A 12,368-nucleotide genomic window follows, 5' to 3' on the forward strand; every position below is an offset into this window, starting at 1 on the left:
GTGGTTTCATTTTTTTCCACATCCATGACCCATCTGACCACCATGGCGCTTACCTGCCCGTTTTCCTTCTCCCTGTGAAAAGGGGAAGAGAGGGAGAGAGCATGACTCCTCTCCTGGAAGGCATCTTACAGGCTGCATGACAGGAGGGGCCCTGGATGGAAGCCGCACAGCTCTCTTCAGCGAGTGGCAGCTTGGCCTGCCAAAACCAAACAGCTGTCGGAAGTTCTACAGCTGCGGCTGCCGCTGCCACCATTTCCCAGAACTCTCTCCCAGACCTCAGATTGAGAAATCCTAGCTGTCCTTCGGTGCCCTCCACGGCCAGTGGCGGTTCATTTCCACTCCTGGGTTTGTGCAAGATTTTTCTTATCCCGAGAAACGCCGCGTGACACTTGAATTGGAAGTCAATTAAAAGCAAAGCACAGTAAGACCATACTACTATTCAATTTTCTTGAGATTCATCTAATATTCGAATGACCATTTTCCTGCCTTTCCTCTCCACACCTACCCCAAAACATGGAACGCAAGCAATATCCTGTTCCCTCAAAGCCACAGACCAAGGGCACCCCATCTAACACAGCTTCGCCCACAGCTCCAAGCAGACCTCACGGTAGCAGTGCTTGTTGATTTGCTTAAAATAAAAAGCCCTGCATAACGAGTAGCCTTCTCAGCTATCCTACCAGGTAGTAGCATTTCACATCACAAAACGTGCTTTCATACACATATGCACATCTTCCGAATATAATTCGTTGCTTTGTAGTGGTTGTTTTGTGACCACAAGTAGGCTGATATATTTGATATATTTGATATTTACAAGTGAAAGCGGTGGCTGGGGAAGGGAACAGGAGAGCTGAGCAACATTTGGGTTCTTCATTTACTCACACGAGAGTTCGCTAAGCATCGGTGTGCCAGTGGCTGGCGCTTTGTGCTCATTAAAGTGCTTCCAGAAGTTTCATTTTGCTCACACCCTCACTATGTGAGGGGATGGCACAAGATTTTGTGATTCTGTGATCATTTCAAAGGTTAACCCAAATCTCTGGATTCCCTGTCCAATGCTCTACTTCAAACACTAGGGGTCAGCAGCCTTCCAAAAGTCACCGGTCAAGGGAAGAGCCCAAGTTCTGGGGTCTGGGGTCCTGGGGTGTTGGTAGAGTGCGGGTAGGGGCTGATTGAGTTCAAAAGATACTAGTGCTTTCCCAAAACCTAGTCCCAATCTTTTATAAATACAACCTTTACTTTTATTTGGGTACCCTCAGCTTCTTGTGCAAAGCCCAGGTGCTTGGGGGAAGTTAATCTGGCAGTGGGATTTGCGGCTCAAAGTTAACTTGCATTATTCCACCTCCCAGCTTCCCGTATTGGGTCAGGGACAAAGATGTGACCCTATCTGGACCTATTTGGACCCTATTTGGACCAGTAAAGATTGAGGAGAAATTTGCTGCAATGACACAGAAAGTAGTTTCCCTGCTCTTCCTTCAGTAACCACCTCCCTCCCCTCCACTCCTTCCCTACCTCCCTCTCTCCTCCTCACGCCCACCCCCCATCCGCCCTGAGGATGAAAAAACCCAAAGCCCTAGAGATACAGACAGTCATCTGGAAACTACAAATGTGTAGGGACAGCTATACGATGAAGGCAACTGCAAAAAAACAAAAACAAAAACAACCCACACAGAGTGCTAAAAGCAAGACCTTGGGAAAGCAACAAACTGGGGAAAGAATAGGGCTCCAGCCCAGCTCTTTGCTACTGACCTCCCTCCCCTGGAGAGCTCTAAGCTGTCTACTCCTCTGTCTCTACAACAGTGGCAGTTCCCATAGTTCCCTGGTTCAGTAAAGAACCAAGGAGAGGGTTGAGGGAGTCCCCATACAAGTCCAGGGACCAGGACAACTGACCCCCACATCTCTGCTTTCCTTAGGCTATTATACAAAAAGAAACATTGAATGGGTCCTTGCACTTTCTTGCATTTTTTAAGATGAAGGGGTATGGTGATAACGGGCATGGATTTTGGAGTCCACTGGACCCAAGTTCAAATTTCAGCAACTCTCCTTAACTAGTTATGTGACTCTGAGCTTTTCTGTCTATAAAATGAGAATGAATAAAGCCTACCTTTCAGAGTTGTTTTGAAGTTTAAGCGTAATAACATATGCAAAGGGTTTAGCATTCAAAAAATAGTTGCTAGGATTATTTCAATAATCCTTGAAATGAAAGAGCACTATGACAGGAGAAAGCATAAGAAAAACAAAAACAAAAACAAAAAGCAGCCAGGTCCCTAAACATTCTTCCCAATACATACATTTACTTCTCACCCATGACAAGATACCCTGAGTGTATATGTGCTAATGAGAGAAGGTTGCAAAACCTTCCAAATCCATGGGCCTCATGGACCCAGTATCCATGTCAGGGCAGCTCAGACCTGCAAATGGAAATATCGAGCTTCTGAACCTAAGTGCAACTTTTGAGCTAGTGATTCATTAATGATGTGATTCCTCAGGTAGGTAGGTCTTATTTGTAGTGAAGCAGTATTCAAAAGAGCTACCAAAAAAGATAAAATTGTCATCCTTGCTTTTTTTTTTTTTTTTTTTTTTTTAAAGACACAGGCTCCTAAAGATTTCTATCATTCATTCAAAGGCAGATACCCGGAGCAAAAGGTTAGGACCTGCATTTGTATGTTCGTTCCAGGATTCCCATCCAAGGCATATGCAGTAAAACCTTGGATTGCGAGTAACTTGTTCTGCAAGTGTTTTGCAAGATGAGCAAACATTTCTAATAAATTTTAACTTGATAAATGAGCGATGTCTTGCAATACGAGTAGTACGTGACGCTAAATGTCACACGATCACAACTGAGCCGAAGGTTCTTGAAATTCACTTTGATATACAAGTGCTTTGGATTACAAGTATGTTTCCAGAATGAATTATGCTCGCAAGCCAAGGTTTTACTGTATAAGGTATCCGCCAACCGAGGACCACAGGCAATCTCTCTCTGTTACACGGTTATCTCCTTTTCATTCTTTCTGTGACAGACTTTACTTATCTCCCAGTATCTGTTCTCTCCCTCTTTCTCATTGATAGAATATCTCCCCACCCCCACACCCCAGGATGACACTACATTTTCCAGCCTCCCTTGCAACCAAGTGTGTGTACTCACGCACCTGTGAGCACATTCTGGCTAAACAGATCTAAACAAACGTGTCATGTGTGGCTTTGGAAAGTGTCCTTAAAGGAAGGGAGATGTGTCCTTCCCCCTTCCTACCAGCTGGATTACAGTGTAATAGAAGGTGTTCAAGCAGCGAGCCTGGATGATGAGGAAGAAAGCTATGTACTGAGGATGATGGAGCAGCAAAACCGAAAAAAATCCTCATTTTGAAACTGCCTTATATTCCTGACCTCCACACTTCTTTTACATGCATGAGAAATAAAATTCCATCTTGTTTGAGGCACTGGCATTTGGGGCTTTTTTGTCACTCACAGCTAAACCTAATCTGAACTGATACTTTCCTATATCCATCGTTTATGTTTTCTCCATTCATCTGTGAGACCAGAACTGCACTGTTTTTAACATGACAAGCCACTTACGAATGGGGTATGGATTCATCAGTCATTCCCATCATACTCCCCAAATCCCACTCACATCCTACAAAATGAATTCTACCCACGGTGTAACATCAGAAAGGTCACCTCCCAGACATGGAAAGAAATAGAGATTTAAAAAAAAACAACAAAAAACCAAGAACAAAACCTTTTTGTTTGTTTTACAGAAAACCCTATCTATTCAAGATGACTGCTTTCTCCTATTTTAGCCAGCAATTTTATGAAACGAAGACTATTTTCTTAGTGACCTAAACTCCTCAAGTGCTTACTATCAGTTACAAATAAAATACTTGCTACACGCAAGCATCAATTAGACACAATGTAGTAAAAGACACTGTACTCTGGAAGAAGGTCATGGGCCTTGGCTTCAGATCTAGGAGCACTTCTTGGCTTTGCCACTTACTTGCAATGTGACCTTGGTAAGTAATTTAACCCTTTAGTACTTCCAGTTTCTTCATCTATAAAATGAAACCTCATACAATACACCTGACCCTTGAACAACATTGTTTTGAACTGCATGTCCACTTACACACAGATTTATTTCAATAAATACAGTACAATACTGTAAATGTATTTGCTTTACATTTTTTTAAGTTTATTTATTTATTTTTAGAGAGGGCGATTGGGGGAGGGGCAGAGAGAGGGAGAGAGAATCTCAACTCACGAACTGAACCATGAGGTCATGACCTCAGCCAAAATCAAGAGTCAGACGCTCAACTGACTAAGCCACTCAGGCACTCCTATATTTGCTTTTTAAGTGATTTTCTTAATATTTTCTTTTCTTTAGCGCCTGGGTGGCTCAGTCGGTTAAGCATCTGACTTAGGCTCAATGTGTGATCTCACAGTTTGTGGATTCGAGCCCCGTGTCAGGCTCTGGACTGAAAGTTCAGAGCCTGGAGCCTGCTTTGGATTCTGTCTCTCTCTGTCTCTCTCTGTCTCTCTCTCTCTCTCTCTCTTTCTCTCAAAAATAAACATTAAATTTTTTTTTTTTTAAAAAGGATACAGTACTTAATACATGTAACATACAAAATATGTGTTAATCAACTGTTTACATCATCAGTAAGGCTTCTGGTCAACAGCAGGCTATTAGTAGTTAAATTTGGGGGAAGCCAAAAGTTGTATGCAGATTTTCCACTGCAGGGGGCCTGGCACTCCTAACCCCTGCACTGTTCAAGGGCAACTGTACTTGCAGAAAAATCAAATGAGCTAATATGTGCAATGCACCCAGCACACAAATAGATGGTTTAATAACAAAAGTTTCTTTTGTTTGTTCTTTTTTGCTAGAAATGAAAGACTATGGAGTTTAGCTTGGTAGAACTGTGTCTTATAAAGTCTTTTTAGTCTCTAAAACTTACTAGTTATAGAACAATAGTGGACTTCAGTTATTTAAGACTGTTTCTTCAACTGTCAGTCAGGCTTACAACAGTGATATCATTAATCATAACAATAACAATTGCTGACACATGGCATGATCATCAAATTTTGGGCACTGCATTAAGTCCTTTATTTTCATTATTTCAATAAAACCTGTAATACCAAGAGATGTTTTTAAGGACGTAAACAAAAATGAGAAGCTGATTTTAAGGATAGTGTATGTAAAATAAATTTATAAAACTGCATATAGTTTTATATGATTAATATAAATATTAATATAGTAGTAATATTGATTAAATAGGTTACTTCTTTTAGAAGCAAATACCCTGATTTTTATTTTACTTATTTTCAATTTTGTTTGTTTGTTTATTTATCAATTTAAAGAAAGAGAATGAACAGGGGAGGAACAGAGAGGGAGAGAGGGAGAGAGAATCCCAAGCAGGCTCTGTGCTAGACCCGGGGCTCAGTCTCACAAACTATGAGATCATGACCTGAGCCGAAATCAAGAATTGGACGCTCAACCCACTGAGCCACCCAGGCGCCCCCATACCCTAAGTTTTAGAAAATGAAAGGTTCTGGGGCGCCTGGGTGGCGCAGTCGGTTAAGCGTCCGACTTCAGCCAGGTCACGATCTCGCGGTCCGTGAGTTCGAGCCCCGCGTCAGGCTCTGGGCTGATGGCTCGGAGCCTGGAGCCTGTTTCCGATTCTGTGTCTCCCTCTCTCTCTGCCCCTCCCCCGTTCATGCTCTGTCTCTCTCTGTCCCAAAAATAAATAAAAAACGTTGAAAAAAAAAATTAAAAAAAAAAAAAAAAGAAAATGAAAGGTTCCAATCATAAAAGAAGGTACAAAATATTTGGTTCATTCCTGAAACTTGTGTTTAAATGAAAAAGCAATCTAAAGCTGTATAATGTCAGAATAGAGGCACCTGCTTATTGTTATTGCTTACCATAAAAGTTATAACAAAATATCCATGCAGAATATATTAATTTTCTTTCCTTTTTACTTTAAATAGTCCTCATCATTTGATGCAGGAAAAGGTAAGTATCTGACAAGTCCTAAGAAAAATATATTATGTACTCATATGTCCTGTGTGTAAATATATACTGAATACATCTGCATGTACGTTTTTTCCTCTTATTTATAAATAAATGTTTGTGTTCCATAATATTTTTGTAAGTTGACTGGAATTCAAAAACTTCTCCCTTCAGGGGCTCCTGAATGGCTCAGTTGGTTGGTTAAGCATCAGACTTCAGCTCAGGTCATGATCTTGCTGTTTGTGAGTTCAAGCCGTGCTTCAGGCTCTGTGCTGACAGCTCACAGCCTGGAGCCTGCTTGGGTTTCTGTGTCTCCCTCTCTTTGTGCCCCACCCCCACTCACACTCTGTCTCAGTCTCTGTCTCTCTCAAAAAAAAAAATAAACATTTAAAACAAATTAAAAAAAAAAAGAAATTTCTCCCTTCAGAGAAACATTTACAACTGTATTTTACTTACAGTAACTGCTACCACCCCAGCTGAAAATTCTTCCTTATGTAAAAATTCTTGTATATACATAAACTGACTTTGCATGTAACTTTTCTTTAAATGCAAGAACATTTTGCCCCACCATGAGTCACTTCTATTGGACATAATGAGGGACTAAAGGATTTAGTGAGGAATGAAAAGGGAAAAAAAAAGTAGATGCCACAAGCTGAGGTTTCTGGAAAAGATAAAAGAAGAATCCAGCCCACAGATGATTACAAACTGCATGTTTTAAAAAAATGCCCTTAGTTGCCAGCATTTAAAGATGGGGATTTTTGGTTCGCCTGGGTGGCTCAGTTGGTTAAGCATCCAACTCGATCTCAGCTCAGGTCTTGATCTCAGGGTAGGGAGTTCAAGTCCCTCACTGGCTGTAGAGATTATTTTTGAAAAGGGATAAAGTCCAGCTTTTTAAAGGGGACCCCAACCCATCCTTCTTAACCTGGCCAGCCTTACTGAACTTCTCTGTGTGCCCAATACTCTCCTGCATGTCCCTCCTTCCCATCTCCCACCAGACTGGGGGCAAACTCCTAGCTCATCCATCAGGTCCCAGCATGAACCTTCCATGTGTTCTCACCGCCCCTCATTCCCCATCACTGTGTTTACCAGGCTCCTCTGCAACAACCCGTGGGGCCATCTGTCTGCTGGCCAGTTAACACTGTCGGCTCGTCACCTTGGCCACCTGTGTCCCTGGCACCTGGCTCAAAGAGGGCCTAGCACAAAGGAGGTAGCGAGGCAACTTTTCCTGGATAAGTATGTTTTGTTTTGTGCCCCGTGCGGTGCCATGCTCCTTGTGATTCTCTATTTCCCGATCTCAGAGATGAGAAAGCTGAGGCCCAGAGAGGGTAAGCAGTTTGCCTGGGGTTAGGATTCCAATTCAAGTCAGTGGACTCCAGAGCCTGCTTCCTTTCCACTGTGCCACGTGCTGGCATTTAGCCTTCCCTTTCCCCGAGAGCAGCCCGGGCAGCGTACCTTTGTCTGAGTGTGTTGGATGCTGCTTGCATCTATTACCTCAGGAAGAAAGAATGCCTGAGGAGATGGAATTTAGATGGTTACTCAAGACTGCACGCACAAATATGAATACAGCCTCTTGAACACCAGAGTAAAAGAATGTAGGTCAAACAAAATGCCCTGCCCAGAGTCTCCCTTTATTGCCCAACTTTTCTCACTGCACATGTAAGGCCACAAGTGGAAGATAGCTAAGTGGAAAATTCCAGGAGTTTTGTAACTATCATTAAAAACAAAGGCTCAAGAAATCAAGGAAAGGATTTTTAAATCACTTTCTTTTTGGGGTGCCTGGGCGGCTCAGTTGGTTAAGCAGCTGACTCTTGACTTCGGCTATGCTTGGGATTCTCACTCTCCCTCTCTCTCTTTTCCTTCCTCCTCCCCTCCCCCTCTTGCTCATGTGTGCACACACATTCTCTCTCTCTCAAACAGAAAAAAAATCACTTTCTCTTTTTACCATCCTAACTCAGAAGTTCAGATTCATCAATTTGTTGAGAGCCAACCGGTACAGAAAACTGCAGTAGGCCTTTGGAAAAACAAGCCTTGTTTGGCTGTTATGAACATGGAGTGAATGATCATGATGATGACACAGAAAACTAACTGACATTAATTACGGGTCAAGTGTACATATACAATGCAATTTAATCCTCTAACAGCCCTGTCAAGTTAGGTACTATTAATACTCTTGTTCTATAGATGTAGAAGTCAAGGTATAGAGAAGTCAAATAATTTGCTCAAGATCACATAACTAGAAGGGACAGAAAGGATTAGAACCCAGCTCAGCTGGCTCCAAGCCCACTACACAGAACCAGCCTCCTAGTTTGTGTAATACTAATATAAATTACACTCTCTGGTAGTTAGAGTGACAATTTTAGAAAAATGTGGTACAGAATTGTTTTAACAACATTTCTCTATTTTTAATTTTTCTTAATATTTATTTATTTTTGAGAGAGAGAGAGAGAGAGAGAGAGCGCGCGTGAGCAGGGGAGGGGCAGAGAGAGACAGAATCTGAAGCAGGCTCCCAGCTCTGAGCTGTCAGCACAGAGCCCAACTTGGGGATCAAACTCACAAACTGTGAGATCATGACCTGAGCCGATGTCGGACAGATGCTCAACTGACTGAGCCACCCAGGTGGCCTGGTTTAATAACATTTCAATACTAATGTGTATCTTACATATGTGCTATCCACAGTAAGAAACTTGGTTAAGTTGATGAATGCTTAATTCCTTCTAAGGTAACAATGTAAAGGAAGAAAAAGAAAAATCCCTTGGAGGAAGGATCTGAAGGAAAAATTTAGGAAGTAAGTTGATGTAGAAGTGCCAGATTTTAACCTTAAGAGAGATTTAAGGACATCTAATAAAATCAAGTTTTACAGTGACCTGCTGTATGCTGTGACCAACAGAGACAAAATAAATATTCAGGTTTGAAAACATACAACAACCTTATCAACTTATCAATACCATGCTGCAGAAATAAGTGATACCATTGCCCCCTACCAATTTAGAGGAATTTAAAAAACAGTCCTTTATGTTAATAATTTTGCAGGATTTAAAGTTGAACATGTAGATGTGGATCTCCTGAGCAGCAGAAAGCCAAAGACCAAATACCAGAGAAAAAGCCAGTTAGTCATGGAAAAAATGGATAATTCAGTAGCTGGTCGTTCACGTCCTTATTCTAACTGAATGACATCATTCAGAAGACAAACACTGTGGTGCTTGTCCAGAAAGTTTCAGTCACTTTCCTCCTTCATATACAGACTGCACGGTTTAATTTTTATCTCCCTTTCATGATTCTGTCGCCTTGGTATGCCCTTAGAGTGATTATTCATTTCTCTATGATCAACATAAGGCTTCTTCTTCACCAAAGTGTTCTCAGACATCAGTACTTTGCTTTGGCATAATGACTGTCAACTCTTTGCACTGAAACTTACATTCCACATCTCCAAATCTGCTTTCACTATTGTTATCATTACCTAGCCAGTGTCACAGAAGAGGGGGAACTGTAGCTACGCAGATGGCTTTCTCACAGATACCCCCCAGATGTCACTGCCCAGTCACACTGTTTTCACCACCACTTTCCTCTAGGAGCCTGGGAAGAATGGGTGTGTGATCACTCTACCCTGGCAGATCTCCTTTGCAAGTAGTAATACATCAAAAACTCACGGGGTGCCTGAGTGGCTCAGTCAGTTGAGTATCCGACTCTTGGTTTTGGCTCAGGTCATGATCTCACAGTTTCATGAGCTTGACCCCCACATTGGGTTCTGTGCTGACAGCACATAGCCTGCTTGGGATTCTCTCTCTCCCTCACTCATGCTGTCTCTGTCTCTCTCAAAAGTAAATAAATAAACTTAAAAACAACAACAACAACACAAAAAACCCTTACTGGATTCCAACCAGTGCCAATCCAACGATCCAGACTCCCCTCTAATCCCTCCCTCGCACACACATAGACCATCTCTCGCTAGGTTCTGATGATTCAACATGCTTTATATGGCCTGTATTCTGCCCTTCATTCTCCTACTGCCACCCTCTGTCTCAGTTCAGGAGTGTTTGCACTGCATATCCAGGGCTTTTAATATACATTCCATGTAGCACAACCCTGGAGAAACACGGCTCCACAGCCTCCCTCCCACTGCCGGCTTCCCTGCACACACCCTACCCCCTGGCCATCTGGTCCCCATGCAGTCTCTCTTCCATGTCTCCAGAATTTTACACATGCTATTCCCTCTGCCTGGAATGCCTTCTTCCACATCCTCCTTGCAATTCCAAAAGGGTTAACTATTTTTTTTAAAAAACTAGCTGAAGATTCTCCTCCTCTGACCTACTCAAATAAAGTGAATCCTTCCTTTGGACCACCATCATGTCTAAGTGCATACTTTTAGCACATATATTACCCAATACCAAGATGGTTTGCATGTTAAGCATCCCTGTTTGGGAGTCAAAGATATGGTTTCCAATCTCAGTTCTGCCCCCTTACCAGCTGTCTTAGTCCATTTGGGCTACCATAATAAACTACTATAGAATGGGTGACTTAAACAAGAGACACTTATTTCTCACAACCTGAAGGACTGGAAGGCCAAGATCAAGAAGCCAGCATATTTGATACTTAGTGAGAGCCTTCATCTTAAATCCTCACATGGTGGAGAAAGGAGTATTGGTCTCTCTTCCTTTTCTTATAAGGACACTAATTCCTTCATTAGGGCTTCACTCTCATGACCTCATCTAAACTAATTACAATGCCAGAGACTCCACTTCCTAGTACCATGACACGGGGGGTTAGGTCTTCAACATATGTACTGTGGTGGGGACACAAACATTCAGTCTATAACATCAGCTATGAAATTAATCTAAGTGCCATCTGTAAACAGAGCCAATAAAAGTTACCTACCCCAGTCAGCTGTTGGTACTATCCTAGGAAATACTACTATTATTGGGGAAACTGAGGCAAAAAGACTAAGCACATTTCCAAATGTCACACTGCTAGTAAGTAGAGGAATGGGGGTTTAGCCCCCAAGCAGTCTGGCTCAGGCCCACATTCTTAACTACTGGAAACCTGTCTTCCCTACTAGGAAATGAGCTGGCTAAGTTGTTGAGTTGCCAAATGTCTAAATTTGGTTCTACCCTGATCAAAGGTCATAGAGTCTTTAGCAGACAGTGTGTGGCAGAAGAACTGGGGCAGAAGCAGGATGAACTAAGGACTAATATTGTCTGTGTCTAGGTCCCAGCTCCATAGACTTCTTTACAGCTCTTCTACTGAGCCCTTGACCTCAGCCGTACTCTTGTAGGTCTTCCTATTCTACGTCACCTCTACAAGACCAAACTCAACATCACTTGTTTAAAGACAGATATTAGAACCTTTCCAGGAACAATCAAATCAGAATCTGTCAGTGTGTCCCAGGCACTGGTAGTTTTAAGGGGCACCACCCACTTTCTGCTCATCAACCCAGTAAGCAGCTAGCATTGAAAATCATTGCCAGGAGCTTCCCCTTTCCCTGAGCAGCTTCCTGCATCTCATGATCATCTTTTTGGTGACACATTTATGAGAATCCTCTCATTGGAGTTCTTGATCATACTAATGTCATGAGAAACCCTTTAATATTCTGGCGAATGTCTGTGGGCCCCTTCTCAGCACGATGTTTTTACATGCATATAGCAAAAAACATAGGATTACAAGGAAACCAATTATATTGAAATACAAATATATTAACCATTAGGAGTGAGTTCTTAGACCCTAAACTTAAGGTCAGGAATCCAGTCTTCTCGTATCTAAGAATTGAACACACACTTGGCGGTCAACAAATGCTTGTTAGGAGAATAAATCCAAGAATAAGTCACACACTGTTGTGAATTACTGTTTTAGTGATAGAGAAGTACTCTACCTGAGGGAAACTTTAGCAATGCACCATTTCAAAGCTGATGAGATTCAAATGTTATGTAATCTATTTCTGAAACAAGTTCCTAAGGCATGAGAAAATTTAAAAATTGGTAGCCTTCTGGGGTGCCTGGGTGGCTCAGTCAGCTAAGCGGCCGACTTTGGCTCAGGTCGTGATCTCATGGTCCGTGAGTTCTAGCCCCGCGTCGGACTCTGTGCTGACAGCTCGGAGCCTGGAGCCTGCTTCGGATTCTGTGTCTCCCTCTCTCTGACCCTCCCCAGTTCATGCTCTGTCTCTCCCTGTCTCAAAAATAAATAAACGTTAAAAAAAAATTTAAAAAAAATTGGTAGCCTTCTAAAAAATCAATAAAATCAAATTTCTGAATATGGTATCATCACTTCCAGTCTTTGAAAATGTTCCTTTCTTGCCTATCATAAACTGTAGAAAAAAAGTGTGGCTAACTCAGAGGTTTCTGTACTCAAATGAGAAAAATGGGGGGATCTGAACTTTTTCTTGCTGCAG

At 42.1% G+C, this 12,368-nt stretch overlaps 1 protein-coding gene across 4 annotated transcripts in view; it reads right to left on the reverse strand.

The window, feature by feature from the left end:
* Nucleotides 1-12,368, reverse strand: part of SCHIP1 (schwannomin interacting protein 1) — a 549,016-nt gene that overhangs the window by 83,337 nt on the left and 453,311 nt on the right. The gene's annotated exons all lie outside the window — the stretch shown is intronic.

The sequence above is a fragment of the Panthera onca genome, chromosome C2 (assembly GCF_046562875.1).
Source record: "Panthera onca isolate mPanOnc1 chromosome C2, mPanOnc1 haplotype 2, whole genome shotgun sequence".
Lineage (NCBI taxonomy): Eukaryota > Metazoa > Chordata > Mammalia > Carnivora > Felidae > Panthera > Panthera onca.